The sequence below is a fragment of the Salvelinus sp. IW2-2015 genome, linkage group LG10, assembly GCF_002910315.2.
Source record: "Salvelinus sp. IW2-2015 linkage group LG10, ASM291031v2, whole genome shotgun sequence".
Taxonomy (NCBI): Eukaryota; Metazoa; Chordata; class Actinopteri; order Salmoniformes; family Salmonidae; genus Salvelinus; species Salvelinus sp. IW2-2015.
Window position 1 is genome coordinate 311,384 of NC_036850.1, and position 21,676 is coordinate 333,059.

Sequence of the window (21,676 nt, forward strand, 5' to 3'; positions counted from 1 at the left end):
GTGAAAATGGTTAACTTTGTTAAAGCAAGGCCCCTGAACTTTCGTGTATTTTCTGCATTATGCAATCATGTGGGCAGCGACCATGTAACAGTTTTACAACATACAGAAGTGCGCTGGTTATCAAAGAGCAAAGTATTGTTAGCAATTTATATTATTCTTCAATAACACAAACTCCAAAGCAAATCAGGGGGAGGAAAATGGGTTTATTCAGAGAGGACAAATCAAGAGGTTATGCTGGAAGGTAGATGTTCAGTCTCCCTTGTCCTCAGCTTTTCCCCACCGAAAAAAGGAACACGATTCCATTTATAACCCCCCACCCCAGCCTGGGGTTGACCAATCAGAAGTCCTTGCAGTACAACTTGGCCAATGGCCAAATAACAAGTATCCTACTCTCGACTCATTGTACAGACCAATGAAAACGTGGCACACGTAGCACACGTCGCTCTGAAATCAGGAGTGATATTCCACAGATGTTGAACTGAAACCCAACTCCCATTTACATTGACAATTCCCTGTTGATCATTAATTCTAGTACTCTCGTCCTCTCGAACTCTGCATTTATCTGCAATATTCTTACAGTATTGGCATTTTTTTTTTTTATTGAGAGACGAGCTTAAAGTTTTCTTTACTGACCCTAATTTGCACTTGTCTGACCGCTTGCATGATGACGAGTTTCTCACACGACTGGCCTGTCTGGGTGATGTTTTTTCTCACCTGAATGATCTGAATCTAGGATTACAGGGACTCTCCGCAACTACACTATCGTTCGAAAGTTTGGGGTCACTTAGAAATGTCTTTGTTTTTGAAAGAAAATCTCATTTTTGTCCATTAAAATAACATCAAATTGATCAGAAATACAGTGTAGATATTGTTAATGTTGTAAATGACTATTGTAGCTGTAAATGACAGATTTTAATGGAATATCTACATAGGCGTACAGAGGCCCATTATCAACAACCATCAGTCCTGTGTTCCAATGGCAGGTTGTGCTAGCTAATCCAAGTTTATAATTTTAAAAGGCTAATTGATCATTAGAAAACACTTTTGTAATTATGTCAGCACAGCTGAAAACTGTTGTGCTCATTAAAGAAGCAATAAAACTGGCCTTCTTTAGACTAGTTGAGTATCTGGCGCATCAGCGGGTTCGATTACAGGCTCAAAATGGCCAGAAACAAAGACATTCTTCTGAAACTCGTCATTATATTTTCAACACACTTCTCCCTTCATAGAACAGCGCAAACTGTCTCTAACCAGAATAGAAAGAGGAGTGGGAGGCCTCGGTGCACAACTGAGCAAGAGGACAAGTACATTATAGTGTGTAGTTTGAGAAACAGACACCTCACAAGTCCTCAACTGGCAGCTTCATTAGATAGTACCTGCAAAACACCAGTCTAAATGTCAACAGTGAAGAGGCGTTTCCTGGATGCTGGCCTTCTAGGCAGAGTTCCTGTCCAGTGTGTGTGTTCTTTTGCTTATCTTAATCTTTTCTTTTTGTTGGCCAGTCTGAGATATGGCATTTTCTTTGCATTTCTGCCTAGAAGGCCAGCATCCCGGAGTCACCTCTTCACTGTTGATGTTGAGCATGGGGTTTTGCGGGTACTATTTAATGAAGCTGCCATTTGAGGATATTTTTCTCAAACTAGAAACTCTAATGTACTTGTCCTCTTGCTCAGTTGTGTACCGGTGACTCCCACTCTTTCTATTCTGGTTAGAGCCAGTTTGTGCTGTTCTGTGAAGGGAATCGTACACAGTGTTGTACGAGATCTTCAGTTTTTGGCAATTTCTCGCATGGAATAGCCTTCATTTCTCAGAACAAAAATAGAATGACGAGTTTCAGAAGAATGTCAGTTTGCGCTGAGAGACAGTTTGCGCTGTTCTATGAAGGGAGTAGTGCACAGTGTTGAAAATATAATGACGAGTTTCAGAAGAATGTCTTTGTTTCTGGCCATTTTGAGCCTGTAATCTAACCCGCTGATGCTCCAGATACTCAACTAGTCTAAAGAAGGCCAGTTCTATTGCTTCTTTAATCAGAGCAACAGTTTTCAGCTGTGCTAACAGAATTGCAAAAGGGTTTGTTCTTCCATCTCTCCCTCCCACTCCCTCTTTCTTTCATTCTCTCTGCCTCCCACTCKCTCTATCTCTTTCTGCTGGATGCCAGACCAGACACCAGACACACTACTGAAAGATCCTCCCTCCAATCCAAGGCATTAGCGACTCACTTCTTAAAGCTCTACCTTATTTAAAGTAATTCTTTATTAATAAGGGCTGACTCTTTAAGTCGGACTGCCTCGACCCTAGAAGAAGAGGAAGATCAGGTAGTGATAATGAAAGTGGAGAGACAATAGTCCATTAATCTGGGTCTTTAATTTGAAGGGTATTCCCCTAGAGGGAAAGGAATTTTCATTGGGTTCTGATGGACCAACGGAGGGTGTCTGACTTTTTTCGTGGTTGGCGGTTGGAGTCCGTGCCTGTCTTAAAATCAAGAAGTGTGACTTTGCACATTAATAAGTGTGACGCAATATATACATTTCTCAACCTTGACCTATCCTGGCATGACGGGCGGATAAATATTCGATTGACAGTTCCATTAGAATTGAGCCACGCCATCTCAGTAATTCTTGTGGTAAAATATAGTGGTTACATTACGATTCTCTACCTCTCTCCCAAAGTGTACACTCGTACACTCTCCCTCCTGGATTTAAAAGGAATGGACAAATCCAAGGACCAGTAAGGACTATTCCAATGCTTTTAAATGCATGAGGGGGAGTGAGCGAGTGCACACTTCTGGAGAAGGGTGGAGAATTGGAATGCAGCCAGTGAGTCCCTGCAGTTCTCTTCAGCACTCACTCCCTAATTCACTCACACATTCACACTCTCTCTCAGTCTTTCCCTCCCTCACTCTCCCTCTTCCTCATAATTACCCATAAGCCCTGTTTCAGTGTCTTTAGGCTCGGCGGCAGCATTAAACAACATTTAATGAGCTTTGGTTTCCATTAAACAATATTTTGAAGTGTCCCGGTTTGCCAAGAGAGAGAGAGCTGCAGGGCTGCCGAGGAATCATCACTTTGTTTATCACCTTCTATTAATCACCCCTTCTAACACAGATGGAGGGGGAGGGAGGGATAGAAAGAGAAAGAGAGGGATAGGGGGAAGGAGAGAAAAGAGGAAAAGAGAAAGAAAGAGAGGGGGTAGAAAGAAGAGAGAAGGAGGGGGAGGGAGAGAGAAGTGAGAGACAAACTGGAAAAGGAATTGGAGAGAGAAACATGAGAATGAGGCACCGAAAAGGGAGAAGGAGAGACAAACAGGTGAAGTGAATTGTGGAGAGAGAAGAATGACACAAAGAAAGAGGGAGACGGAAAGAACTAGTAGAGAGAAAGTGACAGAGAGAAAGGGAGTAAGTGAGAGAGAGCCTAAAGGCTTCTGCATGCTTCCCAGATAAAACAGTTCAGAACAGTTCATGCATATATTATGATGACATTTTGACTTTTTTGTTAGTTTTGGACCTCGACAAGGTGTTTTTCAACTGTCTGAGACAGCTTTTATTTTCCCAAGCAATGTCTACGCCCCTTCATCAGTGATTGGTCAACAGTAGGGATTCTTCAATCAAGAGCCTGTTGTCATTCAATGAGAGATGACTCGTCCTCATGCACATTTTTATACTTGAGAAATACTGCACCAAACATCTAAGATCTCCTCTGCAAAAATGCGTAAATGAATTATAGAATTATTATTATTTCTTGAACTATCTTAGATTCATTCTGACTTTTTAAGAGGAAGTGTATATTGGCTACGGCGTATCAAAAAGTACAAACAGTACTATTGCCACTTTTACTCATTTTTCAAGCGAATGTCTTTTAAGGGACTGTGCAAGCACAGTAGCTGAACTGTGACACCACCACTAACACCCACTCATCCTCCTCCTCCCCTCCCTCCTCCTCTGGAGCATATTGTTGCGTTCCTCCAAGAGTTCTCAACACAACACTATTAAGGGTCYTACAATTTGTTATCTAGCACTTCAGTCCCTTAGAAACGGGTTTTCTACAGATCAAATGCAGCATCGTTGTTTTTATCAATTAGGGCGTTGTACGCGGCTTGACAAACAGCCCTCGTGTGATGTCATATTCCCGCTACTTGAAGGACACAGTGGATATTAATAGAATAGAGTAGCGATGATGATGATAATGTATATGGCCATCTCTTATGCTGTCATATATTATGGAGGTACCGTGACAAAGGTTGAATAGGAGTGGGAGATTGGCAGAGTGTGTGTGGCACAGCACTTGCATTTTTAACCTCTCTTGCCATGCTTTTAAAGGGAATGGGGGTATGGCAACGCAAGACTATTAGTCCATTGGCAACTTGCCTTTTGGGAACTGTTCTCGCTTGTTATAACACTATCTTTTGACCTGCAGCCTTTGAACTTATTAACAAAGCCAGTGAAAAACAAGTCTCCAAAATTTGTCAGACGTTTTCAGACGTACAGATGTATGATCTTAATTTGATCACTCCTTTGTTGATGAGAATTTTCTTGCACTGCAAGAAATGCAAACGTGTAGTGTCTTTAAGGTTAAAAAAGGCTTCTAAAACTTGTGGAATCCAGTCTTCTATTCACCCCATTTAACACCTGATTTACTTAACAAAGGCGCATCTCAATAAGTGGTCCAGATATGTCAAGTGGAGGGTGGGCCTTTCCTCTTTTATTCTCTATTTCTCCTTTAAGCAAGGGGGATGCCAATGACATCACGGACTGAAGTTGAAGTTTGCAGGTGTGTCTAAAATAAACACTATTTAGCTCAATWATTTTTTMACCTTTAGTGTGTGTACTTTACTCTATTTATACAGTAAAAGTAAAAAAAATCGTGGGAGGACATCTTTAACATTTCAGACAGATTTGCCCTAACTTAAAATGTATCATGCCCTACAGAAATGTCCATTTAAATATAATCCACATAATAATTCACATTTCCTCTTGTTCCATGATTAATCAAATCAAATCAAATGTATTCATATAGCCCTCCTTACATTAGCTGATATCTCAAATTGCTGTACAGAAACCCAGCCTAAAACCCCAAACAGCAAGCAATGCAGGTGTAGAAGCACGGTGGCTAGGAAAAACTCCCTAGAAAGGCCAAAATCTAGGAAGAAACCTAGAGAGGAACCAGGCTATGAGGGGTGGCCAGTCCTCTTCTGGCTGTGCCAGGTGGAGATTATAACAGAACATGGCCAAAATGTTCATAAATGACCAGCATGGTGAAATAATATTAATCACAGTAGTTGTCGAGGGTGCAACAAGTCAGAACCTCAGTAGTAAATGTCAGTTGGCTTTTCATAGCCGATCATTGAGAGTATCTCTACTGCTCCTGCTGTCTCTAGAGAGTTGAAAACAGCAGGTCTGGGACAGGTAGCACATCCGGTGAACAGGTCAGGGTTCCATAGCCGCAGGCAGAACAGTTGAAACTGGAGCAGCAGCACGGCCAGGTAGACTGGGGACAGCAAGGAGTCATCATGCCAGATAGTCCTGAGGCATGGTCCTAGGGCTCAGGTCCTCCGAGAGAGAGAAAGAAAGAGAGAAACACAAGACACCGGATAAGACATGAGAAATACTCCAGATATAACAGACTAACCCTAGCCCCCCGACACAAACTACTGCAGCATAAATACTGGAGGCTGAGACAGGAGGGGTCAGGAGACACTGTGGCCCCATCCGATGATACCCCCGGACAGGGCCAAACAGGCAGGATATAACCCCACCCACTTTGCCAAAGCACAGCCCCCACACCACTAGAGGGATATCTTCAACCTCCAACTTACCATCCTGAGACAAGGCCGAGTATAGCCCACAAAGATCTCCGCCACGGCACAACCCAAGGGGGGGGCACCAACCCATGATTACTTTCTTGCTGTATCAAACTGGCTCAAATTAAGATCCTACATCTGCAGTAGTCTTACAGAGCGCTCAGACTTGGAGCAGTAATTAGCAATCAAGGCCAGGATTCAATCCGGACCCTGGAAGATCTACGTTGTAGCACAGTGAACGTTTAAAGGTCATTTCCGATTGAGTTGACATCTGCAGTGTTTACTTTGAATGCGATCTCCGCGACCGCTATAACGTTGCCTTTCAATGATGCATAGCAGAAATGTTATCCCGGCCCAAGTTGTTGAAATCACCCCCTGTGGGCGTATCCTTCAAACGGCTTGCATGATGGCAGTTTTGTTGTTAGCCAATGTCAAAGCCTACTAGTAAGACCTTCCCTCCCCCAATCAGCTGTCGTGCGATTCCGTATCTGTAATGTGCATAATATTGGGACATTTTCAATGATGGTCGCTAGCTCACTCGCTGCTGACAGTTAAGTCGTTGTGTGTCTCCTCGGGGCTCCTTTCATTGAAAATCACTGGTCGCTGGTAGCGAGGTTACTTGTTATTGCTCCAAGTGTGAGCCAGTTGTTCCACGCCGTCTGTTGTGAACATCAGCTAATCCTAAATGAACATGAAAGATAAGCACTGCTGAATGGTTTCAGCTAGCCGCTTCCCATGGAACACATGAAGAGATTCGTTCCAAAACGCTTACTGTTCTCAGATTTTTTTATTAATAGATTTTAGACGTGTATTAACATGGGTTTTGTTGCAAAGCACTATATATCCATTGTTTGGCTGGAATGGAATGTTCGTCTTCTGTATATTTGACTGTCATATGTGGTTGTCTCACTTAGCTAGCTATCTTAAGACGAATGCACTAACTGTAAGTCCCTCTGCAGAAAGACTAAAATGTCAAATGTAAATATTTTACATACAGATCTCATATTACTGTATTGATTTATAAAAAATATATATATTGATGTCACAAGTGTATCATTTGTACAGTTATTACACATGTATTTATTTCATTTGACTGTGTAAAACCTAGCTGTAATCCGTAGTGAGGCCGATTTWATTTTATTAGGATCCCTATTAGCCGAAACCAATGGCTACAGCCAGTCTTACGGGGTTCCGACACGTAACGAAAAAAACACTACAGACAAAATACTTCACGATTGACATACATTTAAACATGTAGTGTGTCTGTGTGTGTATGCATCCGTTACACATGCATGTCAGTACATACACACAAAAAGTAGGTGACATGGGGAGAGGCATTGTGCTGTGAGGTGTTGTTTTATTTGTTTTTTTAAACCAAGTTTGCTGTTCACTTGCGCTATATGAGATGGAAGGGAATTCCATGCAATCATGGCTCTGTATAATACTGTACGTTTCCTTGAATTTGTTCTGGACCCGGGAAGAGACCCCTGATGGCATGTCTGGTGGCGTAAGTGTGTGTGTCAGTGTTGTGTGTAAGTTGACTTTGCAAACAATTTGAAATTTCCAACACATTGTTTCTTATAAAAACAAGAAGCGATGTAGTCAGTCATTCCTCAACTCTTAGCCAAGAGAGACTGGCATGCATAGTATTTGCCCTCTGATTACAATGAAGAGCAAAACATGGCACTCTGTTCTGGGGCAGCTGCAGCTTAACTAGGTCCTTCGTGGCAGCACTTGACCATATGACTTGACAAAAGTCGAGATAAGATGAAACTAGAGCCTGCAGGACTTGCTTTGTGGAGTGTGGTGTCAAAAAAGCAGAGTACTTCTTTATCACGGACGTTCCTCCCCCCATCTTTACAAACATGAATAAAACAGAGCACCCCTTTATTACGGACAGACCTCTCCCCATCTTTTCAAACATTGAATCAATATGTTTTGACCATGACAGTTTACAATCTAAGGTAACACCAAGTAATTTAGTCTCCTCAATTTGCTCGACAGCCACACCATTCATTATCAGATTCAGCTGAGGTCTAGAACTTAAGGAATGATTTGTACCTAATACAATGCTCTTAGTTGTAGAGATGTTCAGGACCAGTTTATTACTGCAACCCCTACTCTAAAACTGACTGCAACTTTTTGTTTAGGGTTGAAGTGATTTCATTAGCTGTGGTTGCTGGTGCGTATAGGGTTGAATCATCAGCATACATGGACACATAGGCTTTGTTTAATGCCAGTGGCAGATCATTTGGGAAGGGGGGGGGGGGGAGTAGAGGGCAAAGAGAGCTGCCCTGTGGTACACCACACTTTACATGTATAACTTTAGAGAAGCTTCCATTAAAGAAAACTCTGTTCTATTAGATTGCCACATTGTGTATTCAGACATTTCTGAGGTTGAAAAGCCATAACGCATTCATTTTTTTCAACAACAGGTTATGGTCAATAATATCAAAGGCTGAAATCTAATAGTACATCTCCAACAATGTTCTTATAATCAATTTCTTTCAACCAATCATCAATAATTTGTGTCAGTGCATTACATTACAACTATGTTGTAAATAAAGTGTTTTTCAACAAAACACTATTATTTGTCTCTCTGAATTGAAACCATCAGGTGATAGACTTCAAACAAATACATGTATGTCATTGAACAACCCCATGCAATGACCTTGACAAACTTAACAAGTTGACAAACCGTGCCAATATATCCTCCAAACACCGGCTTCAGGCAGTATCACTTAAATGTTCACATGCAACTTCAAATGCAGCTCATTAAAATGGGTTACCAACCTATTCAAATAARGATTGACATTTTCATAAAAAATTATGTTTTGATTCATTTACTAATACTATTTAATTATCCCACAAGATATAGTCCCGATACAAATCTAGAGTTGCTACCCAAGCCGGCTGGTCATTCGTTCTATCGGTTTGGTAGTTCTATCGGTTTGGTTGTCTTTTTGATCTGTATCTATGGACCCAACCCAGTCGTTTCTTCTAAATGTTCCATTGCCATACTGGCTGGCAACGTTCTTATCCCTTGCTTTCTAGCTAGTCAACTCTGGCTAACTTGCAGTCACATCAAAAAGTGCAGCCAGAATAACAGCAAAGTAGCCACATTTGCATCTGTTTTACCTGTTCTCTAGTGACATTTATTTGGATACATCCATAACAATGAGCTAATGAGGCGCGATTTCACCTGGCATAGAAAATGTGCTCTCTCGTTAGGACACTGTTGTTCAGAGGAGCTAGCCAACAGCACAGCTAACACAATCACTTCAAACTGAAGCTGGAAAGACTGCAAAKTAGCTGCACATTTGACCTTTTTTCAATTTACATTTCTTTMTATTACATCCCAAAAAGTATGCCAGCTGATTCAGATTTCGACTGGCTGAGAAACGCTGCCTGCCTGTCTTGTCCCGACACTTACTATGGGACAGTTGGAAATTTAATTTGAATATTGAGACAATGTTGCAAATYTCYGAGAGACAGACYGCAAGGTTTATACAAATCTCCGCTGTGGGAAACTAAATGTTAGTCTAAAAGAAATGTGAGATAATGTCTAGATGCTTTTTATAGTGGAGATCAAGTTTATAAATGCCTGGCTGGGCTGATGAGACAGATGGAACAGAGTAAATAGGCATTTAAGCATCATAGATTTAGCCGGTGGTAATTTGTAGAATAGATACCAGCTGGAAAGCAGTTTTAACCAATCAGCATTTAGGATTAGACCGACCCCAGGTGTATAAATACTTTATATCCATTGCTAGGTAAACAAAGATTTTTCAGATTTCGTATTGTGTCCAACTTTTCCTGACGTGGCAGGAAAATGGGTCTAAACTGCTACAGCATGGGTTCGAATCCAGTCCACTGCTATTTCAGCATAATCTCTCCTCCTTTCTTACCAATCTGTCTTTATCCTATCTAATTGAAAAAAATTACTGACCCACTCCTTTAAAAAAAAGGTGTGGTAAAGCGGAATTGCAAAAGCACAAAAAGTGTATATATATGTTAATTAGATGTTATATTCTTAAAGGTACTTTGTCCATTTGTTGTCCATTTTAGTACATCCAGGTACGGTACACATAGCAAAATATCTTAGAAAACCTTCCCCTCAAACTGCCATATTGGAGGCTAGGAAGAAGGATGCACCTACATGTACAGGCCCTCCCACGCTTCTATTGTCACACCTCCTCCTCCTCATCCTCTCCTCACTCCACAGGACAGCTAGCCTGATAGAGCTGTGCCTAGCCCTTCTCCCTCTCTCCCCACCTGACAATCTCAGAGACAAGCTTTATTGCATTACTTTAACCGGTCGATAAATATTTTACAGGGCTCCACTCTCTTTTCCCTAAGAGAAGGAGAGAGCGAGAGAGGAGGGAAAGAAAGACAGAGAGAGAAATCCCCTCAGTAACCCTGTCGTGGCAGATGGGGGATGAGAGGAGGATGGGCGGAGGAGTGAAGTGAGCTTTGATAAATTCCCTTCCCGAGTGGGAGGCTCGCCAAATAAAGAAAGAAAAAGGCCATAGCGCTTCGCATTAGACCATTAACAGGGTCGGGACAGAACTGAGAAGGAGACGGGGTGTTTGATGAAAGGAGTGTGTCAGCGTGTGTGTGGGAAGGAGCTTGTGTGTGTGTGTGTGTGTGTGTGTGTGTGTGTGTGTGTGTGTGTGTGTGTGTGTGTGTGTGTGTGTGTGTGTGTGTGTGTGTGTGTGTGTGTGTGTGTGTGTGTGTGTGTGTGTGTGTGTGTGTGTGTGTGTGTGTGTGTGTGTGTGTGTGTGTGTGAAGGGGCTTGTTGCGTGTGTGTGTTTTTGCTCTAAGTTTTTCTCGTGTTCAGACTATCAGGGAGGTCAATAGCGAATGAACCATCTCTATTTACAGCGCAATACTCAGGCTCACTTATGGTGTTGGATGCTTTGTTTGTGATAGACACAGCCAGCTGTTACACAGAGAAGTAGCTGAACAACAGCTACATGTTGTGAGTTGGGACAGGGTCACATGTCTGCCTGCCTTTTTTGTGCTGTGTATCTATGACTGAGCAAGCCTTTCTTTCTTTCTTCTCCCTAGCAGTTTGACAGATATCCCCAGTTAAGATTTCAAAACGTTGTGCAACCGATAACAGAAACAGGCGTTTGTTATTGGACCTGCTCGTTTTYAACAGTTTCTTCCCTTTTTGTGCCTATTGAACACGACCCAGCTACTACCTGTTACAACATCACGGCCCACACAGTATTCACAGCTCACACTGGTCCCCATTTAAAGTTGGAGGACTTTGCCCCTTGACACTAACGTTAGCACTTTTAAATGTTTCCACAATTTACGTTTTTGCTTGGTGCCCACACTCTTTGATAGTAAACAAATCTAACAGAGTGTGAGTTTCAAGGTTACAAGCTGATTCTAGATGTGTCTAAGGGCATCTTCTACCTCCCTGCCCCCATTCAACCTCATCACACAATCGAGGATCGCCTAAAGTTCGTAAGGAGTCGAGGAMATAGGATGTGATGAATCACAGAAAGACAAGTTGCACACACGCACTTGCACACACCCTCCCCTCACTGTGCACAAGGACCCCGTCACACACTCACACACACTCRGCCAGTGTATTTGTTTAAGAGACTGATGCTTGTTAGTGCTCCAATTAAGAGCTTGGCAAGACTGCCATTAAGAAGATGAATGGCTGTTTGGGATGAGTCAGACGCCTTTGAAAACGTTACACAGATGAGTCTTTTTTTCTATCACTGCAACAGGATGTTTGTTTTCTTTTACAGTTCTTACTTCTTCCGGATGATGGATTTATTTGTTGATACAGAATCTTCAAGGAACTAGTGCAATGTCTGTTTGTTTCCACTGCCCTTGAGCTACCTGCTATCTATTGTATATTTAAATTGCAACAGTATGTCACCGTCCACACTAAGTAATAGAATAGAAAAGTACTTAATTGTCCTTTGTGGAACTGACTGTCTGTTTATTCCAAGACACCACAGACATGACAGACATTTACAGATATGAGAGGCTGGAAGATGCAAAACCTCCATAGGCATTGCCCCTCACGTCTGTCTATACAACCCTTGCAGTATATTCTTCAGCCGTGCTATTCGACCCTCTTTATATGCATAAGCTTGCTCCCCTGACCTCCCCCTGTGGTTCATTGTCACTAACATGTCAACCTGTTATGCGGTCACAATGCTTGTGACTTATCGCTCTCAGGTCAAGTAGCTGATCGCCATACTGTCACTCCCACCCCACTCTCTTTCTTCCTTCCCTCCCTCCCTCCCTCCATCCCTCACTGCCTGCTCTCACCTGCTCTCCCGTGAGTGAATGGGGTCACTATATTAACAGTACCCCAGGGCAGTCACAATGGAGGAGTTGCATATTTCCTTCACCACATACAGGTGTGTGTGTGTGCGTGTGTGTGTGTGTGTGTGTGACATAGTTGTGCTAATACTGTTCTGAGTTCAGATGAGGATAGCCGGCCAACGCAGTCCGACTCTGTCAATCTCCAGAGCTGAGATCTCAGTCAGTGAATAAAAGAACAGGAGAATATGATGGTCGTCATAGCAGCATAGGGGTGGTGGATTGTGACAGCGCAGCTTGGCAGTCGCTGTCCTCGTATGCGGGAGAAGTGTTGATGGTACATACAGGCTGTGTGTCTGATGCCCGCATGTGGGGATTTCTGAAGGTAGATAATGTGCACCCACATTCCCAAGTTTCTGAAACATCCATGGTAGAGCAGTGAAAGTCTGGTAGAGCAGTGTTTCCCAACCCTGGGCCTCGAGTACCCCCAACTGTACATATTTGTTGTAACCCCGGACAAGAACACCTGATTCAACTCGCCAACTAATCATCAAGCTCTCAATGAGCTGAATGAATTTTTTGTCAAGGGCTACAAAGAAACGATGTACTGTTGGGGGTACTCGAGGACCAGGGTTGGGAAACACTGTGGTAGAGAATCAAATCTAATTTTATTGGTCACATACACGTGTTTAGCAGATGTTATTGCGGGTGTAGCGAAATGCTTGTGCTTCTAGCTCCAACAGTACAGTAATATCTAACAAGTAATATCTAACAGTTTCACAACATATACCCAAAATACACGTAAAGTAAGGAATGGATTAAGAATATATATACTGGCCTCCCGAGTGGCGCAGTGGTCTAAGGCACTACATTGCAACGCTAGTTGTGCCACTAGAGATTCTGGGTTTGAGTCCAGGCTCTGCCGCAGCTGGCCGCGAACGGGAGACCCATGGGGCGGTTAGGGGAGGGTTTGACCAGCAGGGATGTCCTTGTCCTATCACGCACTAGCGACTCCTGTGGTGGGCCTGGCTAAGTGCACACTGACACGGTTGTCAGATGTATGGCGTTTCCTCCGACACATTGGTGTAGCTGGCCCCCGGGTTAAGTGGGCATTGTGTCAAGAAGCAGTGCGGCTTCGTTGGGTTGTGTTTCAGAGGACGCACGGCTCTCGACTTTCGCCTCTCCCGAGTCCGTACGGGAGTTGCAGCGATGAGACAAGACTGTAACTACCAATTGGATACGAAATTGGGGAGAAAAAGGGGTAATTTTTTGGCTGAAATAATAATACAAAATAAAAATATATATGTATATATATATGTTAGAGCGGCATTGGACTAAGATACAGTGGCATAGTATAGAGTACAGTATATACATGTGAGAAGGGTGATGTAATATTTACAAACAATTAACGTGACTAAGATACCGTAGAATAGTATAGAGTACAGTTTACACATATGAGATGAATAATGCAAGATACAGAGACATTATTCAAATCAAATTCAAATCAAATGTATTTATATAGCCCTTCTTACATCAGCTGATATCTCAAAGTGCTGTACAGAAACCCAGCCTAAAACCCCAAACAGCAAGAAATGCAGGTGTAGAAGCAAAACCTAGGAAGAAACCAAGAGAGGAACAAGGCTATGAGGGGTGGCCAGTCCTCTTCTGGCTGTGCCGGGTGGAGATTATAACAGAACATGGCCAAGATGTTCAAATGTTCATAAATGACCAGCATATCAAATAATAATAATCACAGTAGTTGTCGAGGGTGTAACAAGTCAGCACCTCAGGAGTAAATGTCAGTTGGCTTTTCATAGCCGATCATTAAGAGTATCTCTACCGCTCCTGCTGTCTCTAGATAGTTGGAAACAGCAGGTCTGGGACAGGTAGCACGTCCGGTGAACAGGTCAGGGTTCCATAGCCGCAGGCAGAACAGTTGAAACTGGAGCAGRAGCATAAACATTATTAAAGTGGCTAGTGAGCCATTTCTAAAAGTGGCCAGTGATTCCTAATCTATTTCTATAGGCAGCCGCCTCTGATGTGCTAGTAATGGCTGTTTAACAGTCTGATGGCCGTAAGATAGAAGCTGTTTTTCAGTTTCTCGGTCCCAGCTTTGATGCACCTGTACTGACCTCGCCTTCTGYATGATAGCGGGGTGAACAAGCAGTGGCTCGGGTGGTTGATGTCCTTGATGATCTTTTTGCCCTTCCTATGGTATCGGGTGCTGTAGGTGTTCAGGAGGGTGGGAAGTTTGCCCCCGGTAATGCGTTGGGCAGACCGCACCACCCTCTGAAGAGCTTTGCAGTTGTGGGCTGTGCAGTTGCTGTACCAGGCGGTGAAACAGCCCGACAGGATGTTCTCAATTGTGCATCTGTACAAGTTTGTGAGGGTTTTAGGTGTTAAGCCACATTTATTTAGCCTCCTGCGGAACTGTTGTAACTTCTTCCCCACACTGTCTGTGGCCATTTCAGTTTGTCAGTGATGTGTACACCGAGGAACTTGAAGCTTTCCACCTTCTCCACTGCGGTCCCATCGATGTGGATAAGGGGGTGCTCCCTCTGCTGTTTCCTGAAGTCCACGATCATCTCCTTAGTTTTGTTGACGTTGAGTGAGAGGTTATTTTTCTGGCACCACACTCCCAGGGCCCTCACCTCCTCCCTGTAGGCTGTCTCATCATTTTTGGTAATCAAGCCTACTACTGTTGTGTCATCTGCAAACTTGATGATTGAGTTGGAGGTGTGCTTGGCCACTCAGTCATGGGTGAACAGGGAGTACAGGAGGGGGCTGAGCATGCAACCTTGTTGGGTCCCAGTGTTGAGGATCAGCAAAGAGGTGTTGTTTCGACCAGCTGGGGGCTCAGGTGGCTGAAGTCCCTGATGATGTTCTTGGCCTTCCTGTGACACCTTGTGTTGTAGGTGTCCTGGAGGGAAGGCAGTGTGCACCCAACGGTGCATTCTGCTGAGCGTACCATCCTTTGTAGTGCCTTGCGGTCAGCGTCGATAGAGTTGCCGTACCACGACAGTATGCTCTCATGGTGCTCCTGTAGAAGACTGTGAAGGCCCTTGGGGACAGGCTGAATTTCTTCAGCCTCCTGAGGTTAAAGAGTAGCTATCATGCCTTCTTCACCACGGTGTCTGGGTGATTTGACCATTTCTGCTCCTCAGCTCCTTACGTTTTTGATCGTCTCCACGGCAGCCCTGTTGATGAGGATCGGGGCATGCCCAGCCTGGTTGCACAATCAACTCCTTTKTTTTGCGAATATTGAGGGAGATGTTGTTTACCTGGCACCACACCGTCAGAGTGCCTACCTCTTCCCTGTAGTCCATCTCGCCAGGTTGGGATAATGGGTTGTCAAGGGTTGATGAATCTGGTGCCACACTAGACAAGAAAAAACAACAGGAACAAAATGACATTTAAGTACTAAAGTCTGTGTGTGTCTATGTGCTCGTCTGTATGCACACGTACAACGCGCATACATGCATCTGCGTATTTGTGTGCATGAGGAAGATTGTACACTGGTAAGACAAAGAATGTGAAGTAGCAACAAAAAGAAAGAGCAAATGTTTATACTCTTGTCTGTGTTCACAAGGTGCATGTTTGTGTGTATTCAGATGCTGTCTGATTTCAATGTTGTGTTTTTTACCCCAATCTCAGGGTACATTCTTAGAAATAAGGGTACGGTATTGTTCCCTGGGGTACCAAAAAAGGTACACAATGATCTCACATGGTGTGATTCGCTATCTGTGTGGATAAAGAGTATAACGGTACATTTGCGTACTCCATATTTTCAATGTGAAGGTACATATTTTGTTTATCCTCAATACGGTACAATGATGATTTTTTAAAGGAACTTAAGGCTTTGTCACTGGGGTAGTACCCTAAAAAGGCACATTTGTATCGTCATTATCATATTCCCCAGCATGCACTACCGCAGGTTAAAAAAAAAGTCATTGTTTTTAATATCTGTGTTTTTGCATGTACATTGATTGATTAATCTTATGCTACACAAAGATAAATAATATACAGTTTTCTAAACTAATTTAATCAGTTTGGTGAAATGGTTGTTCTAGTTTAAATGGCTTAGGTAGTCTCCTCAATATGTTCCTAATCCTACAGTCATTATGAAAGCAGGTTGCAGGTGAACAAAAAACGGTTGGATATCCTAACTGAGGCTGGATTCCAATAGGAATTCTGGTAACTTTCCCAAATTTCCCAATGTTCCAGAAATCACAGTTGGAAGATTCCTGGAAACGGGAGGGAATAAGTAGGAAATCGTTCAACCAGAATCTTTTTTAAATCTGGGAGCCTACTTGCAGACCTGATGTGGCCTGTAAACCATGAGTTTCAGGCCACTGTATTAGGGTAAAACTGGGCCTRAAAATAAGGTTTTATGAGATATGCAATCATAAAGTGTAATTATAATGATAACATACACCTAGGAACTCACTTGGTAAAGGCCACAGGACTGAAAATGAACAAATTCAACAACCATGTCTCTGTCACTAACATACACAATCATGGGTGGTAACTCTACAATTCACTCAGCAAGACATGCATACTGTGGAATTATATTGTAGGTGTGGTTTGTGGGGCGTGGCTTTCAGATTGTTATTTTTGGCCACCAATGAGTGGAAATGTTGTACAAGTTTAAGTGGTCTATGGTGGAGGTGCATTTTTACAAGGGTAAAATGGCTTTGTTACTGTGTTGGTACTATACAGTATAAAGGCACAAAGCCTGCTTTTGTACCTGTGGAGAAAGGTACTTTCTAAGGTATGAACTGGGGTACAATTATGTACCTATAACTATCACTGTGTGGCAAAGCCCAGTGAAACAGGAAATTCCCCTCACACCAGGGGTGTTTCCCAAATGACAGTTGCGGTTTTCAGTTGCGGCTGAACAGTTTGTTTGTGTGTTTAACTCTGCKTGTAAACACGCTGGATGATTCAGAATCCATTGAAGAGCTTGAACGATTCATTGACGAGAGATACTTACGAACTCAAAGAAACATGTCGCTGGTTTCGGAGGATTCAAGCATTGTTAAGGACAACCAACCAAATCAACAAAACAAAACCAGGTTGGCCAATAGGTATCAACGATGGAACCAAACCATCCCCTAGTAAGAGGGCGCGTGTGGCGAGTGGGGAGAGGTTTACTGATATGGATGTTGACTTGTTAAAATCCATCAATGAAAGGCTTGCCAAACTTGATATCTTGGATATATTACGAGAGGACATCAATGCATTTTGTGCTAGTCTAGAATTCAGCCAACGTCAGATTGATGATCTAAGGAAAGAGAACACGGCGCTGAAAGGTACTGTAGACTCTATTCATAGCAAGGTGGAGGTGGTGCAAAGGGAGAACAAACAACTTAAAGAAACCTTGCTTGATGTACAGTGTCGATCAAWGCYGAACAATCTAATATTCTCAGGGATACCGGAGAATGACAACAGCAGAGGCTGTGAGGACACAGTCTGAGACTTTATGTCAACTCAACTAAAACTGCCCACTGATGTTGTGCGTAATGCCACTTTCTCCAGAGTCCATAGAATAGATAAGGCCTCTGGAAATAGGCCATGGGCTATTATTGCATGTTTTGATACATTTAAGCAAAAGGAAAGGACGAAAAACATGGGGAGAGAACTCAGAAACACTGATTTTGGAATGAATGATCACCTCCCCACCAAGATCAATGAAAGGAGAAAAAAACTATATCCCATCATGAAGGAAAAGCGTTGCCTGAATCAGCGTGTCTCCATGGTGATGGATACACTTTATATCAACGGGCAATTGTATCAGGACTCTAGAGTAACTCCCTGGCTATTTTAATTTAATGTTCAAATCTGAGTTTGTGTGTTGTAGTGTATCATGACAACTTCAACTATAATGAATACATGCTCTATTGATCTCCACTTGATAAGGAAAGGGTTGCATATAGCTCAGGTTAATGTATGTAGCCTTCCTAACAAAATACATGAGGTTTTTAACTTGGTCAACATTAATAATATTCATATTTTGGCTTTGACCAAAACAAATTTAGATGCATCTGTAAATTATGGGCAAATTAACATTCAAGGATATAGTCTACTGAGAAGGGACAGGAATAGGAATGGTGGGGGTATAGCTGTAACGATCTTCTTCATCTGAGGAACAGGAAAGATTGGACCAAAACGCAGCGTGGTAAGTGTCCATGTTAATTTATTATAACTGAACACGAAATAACAAAGTGAAACAASGAAAATCGAAACAGTCCTGAAAGGAGCAACACAAAACAGGAAACAACTACCCACAAAACCAACATGGAAAATGGCAACCTAAATAGGCTCCCCAATCAGAGACAACGAGAAACAGCTGTCTCTGATTGGGAACCAACTCAGGCCACCATAAACCTACAAACCCCTAGACAATCCAAAATCCCCATAGATAACAAAAACCCTAGACAATWCAAAAACTAAACAAACCACCCCTTGTCACACCCTGACCTAACCAAAAAAATAAAGAAAACAAATATAATTAAAGTCAGGGCGTGACAGTAGCACTGTATATTCAGAATCATATACCTTTTAAGAGGGATGACCTTAATGTATGTCAAATAGAGGCACTATGGGCTCAAGTACATCTCCCTCACCAGGCACCCATATTGATAGGATGTGTGTATAGACCTCCTAGCTCTAAGGTGTCCTATCTGGATGACTTATGTACTGGGTTTGACCAGGCCACAGATAGCAACAGAGATGCATTTATCTTGGGTTATTTTAATATAAATTGGAAGGATCACAATAATTCGAATAGAACAAAATTGATGAGATATGCCAAGAACTGTGGTTTGAAACAAATGGTTAATGATACTACTAGATCTTCAATTAAGTTGGATCATCGTTCAGACACATGCATTGATCTGATTTTCTGAAATATACCATTGCAATGCTTAAAAGCCAGATCAATGCCAGTGGGCTGGACAGACCATAATATTGTGAACATAACCATGAACACCAAGGTTCCAAAGAAACCCCCTAGGATTGTGGTCAAAATAAATTTTAAAACATTTAATCATGAGCTATTTCTAAATGATGTGGCTGCTGTACCCTGGGAGCTGATTTATCTAGAGGATGATTTAAATCACGCTACAGAATGTTTTATTGATTTGCTCACTGAGGTAATGGACCATCATGCCCCTATAAGAAAGAGTACAGTTGGTGCCCGTCCATCTCCATGGATTGATGATGAACTGGGTGAGGCTTTTTCTCAAAGAAATATGGCAAGTCTTAGCAGCCAAGTCAAAACTAGAAATTGATGAACAGAATTATAGAACATTACGTAATTATGCAGTTAAATTGAATCGAAAGAAGAAAAAAAAAGTTATTTTACAACAATGCTTTTATTGATTGTAAAAATGATTCTACAAAGGTATGGAACACAGTTAAGGGCTTACTTGGTACATCTATCTCATCATGCCCATCTAGTGTGGAAGTTGACAGGAGAATAATAACAAAACCAGTTGATATTGTCAATTGTTTTGCAGATTTATTTACACAGAAAATTAAATTACTGAGCAACAATGTAGACATACATTCTTCCAAACAAGCTATTGTCCAATGGATTGATGATCATATTATGAGCAACAAGTTCTGCTCTTTTAGTCTGCAAACGGTGTCAGTGGAGGAGGTGTTAAACCTGTTGAAGTCATTACCTGATGGTAAATCTACAGGTTATGGTCTTATGGACAATATTTTGCTTCGCTGTGCTGCTCCCCAGATTGCAGCTCCACTGAGATACATATTTAATTGGTSACTGGAAAAGGGGATGTTTGCGAATGTATGCGAAACTGTGTCCTATTCCGAAAGACTGCAAAGAACCCATTACTCCTGCCAATAGTCGACCAATTAGTCTACTCCCGACACTCAGTAAGATATTGGAGGGTATTGTGAGTAGACAAACATGGGAATACATGGAAAAGAATGATCTGATTACAGCCAATCAGCATGCTTATCGCAAAAACCATTCCACTACCACTGCATTGGTTGACATGACTGACCAGTGGCTCAATGCTATGGATAATGGCAAGTTTGTGGGTGTACTATTTTTAGATTTCAGTGCAGCATTTGATTTAGTGGATCATGAAATAATTTTGACAAAATGTATGCATTACGGTTTTAAGGAGGTAGCATTGATTTGGGTACAGTCARATCTAACTGACAGGAAACAGTCCACCTATATCAATGGTTCATTTTTTCCCCCTCGTGTTAAACTGTGGAATACCGCAGGGCAGCTGCCTTGGGCCACTTCTTTATTTAATATATACCAACGACCTTCCCTATGCCTTAGTTGAAACTCAAGCTACTATATTTGCAGATGATACTACAATTTATGCAGCAAGACAATCGGTTCAACAGGTACAGCAGGCTTTACAAGGAGATTTGGAGAATATCAGGGAGTGGGTTTGCTAAACCAAAGTTATGTTGGTCTGTTCAACTAGGAAAAGGCCAAAACAGCATGGGATACAATTAAATATGGGGGGAGTACAAATTGACGAAGTGGCAGAAACCAAACTATTGGGAGTGCAGCTAGACAACTGCTTATCATGCTCGTCTCAAATAACTAATCTATGTAAAAAAAAATATTAAAACAGCATGCATAATCAGAAGGATAGCTAAATATTTACCAGGAAAAATTATTCAGCAAATAACACAATCATTAATTGAGAGGCAGGTGAACTACTGTTCTGTGGTCTGGGGAAATGCATCATCAAGTGAAGTTAGGAGGCTGCAGAATGCACAGAATAAAGCAGCAAAGATTGTTTTAAGGTGGATATATGGTTKTTCTGTTGCAGTCATGCGCAGTGTTCTTGGTTGGTCATCAATCGACAAGATAATTGAAAAAAACATGCTCATTTTATTTCYTAATATACATCATTTAAAACGGCCAAGTTCTATTCACAACGGTATTCAGTTGGTAAGAGACAGACATTCCGTAAATACTAGGAATAGATTGTCCACCATCTATGCGTTATCCAGACAGAAAAGAGAAATAGGCAAAAGAACATTTCGATTTAGAGCAATAAAGAAATTGAATAAATTAACTGAGCAAACTAGAAACCTTTCAATATATAAATTTAAACATTATTTTAAAACGATTTAAAATAGAATACATAGAAATGTTMTGGGACTATAGTAGATGAAGAATCAATATTTTTTAGATTGAGTATTTATTGGGTCATTATGTTAGTATATTATGTATGTTTGTAATAGTGTGTTATATGTGAAAATGTGTTTTGTATTARAAATTGTATTTGAATGTTTAAGGACTCTTGGAAYATTGGTSTAAATGGGGACTAAAAGAGATCCAAATCAAAAGAACAAAGGAGGACCTTCCAGGGTGCCACCCAAGTGACAAGCGCTTGTAGCCCTTTATTTCTGAGAGTATATACGTTTATTTTCCCTTTCAACTGAGGACACTTTCCTTTGTTTCTGCACACAGCAGAGATTTGTGAATAATATATTGGGTTCTCCTAAACACAAGCAGTAGTGGTATTTCAATGCATAACTTAGGTTGGTGGCTTTCTCCCTAGCTCTCGGCGCCCCACCT

At 41.9% G+C, this 21,676-nt stretch overlaps 1 protein-coding gene across 1 annotated transcript in view; it reads left to right on the forward strand.

Moving 5' to 3' along the window:
• LOC111969077 (MAM domain-containing glycosylphosphatidylinositol anchor protein 1) overlaps positions 1–21,676 on the forward strand; it is a 308,744-nt gene that overhangs the window by 258,604 nt on the left and 28,464 nt on the right. The window lies entirely within an intron of this gene.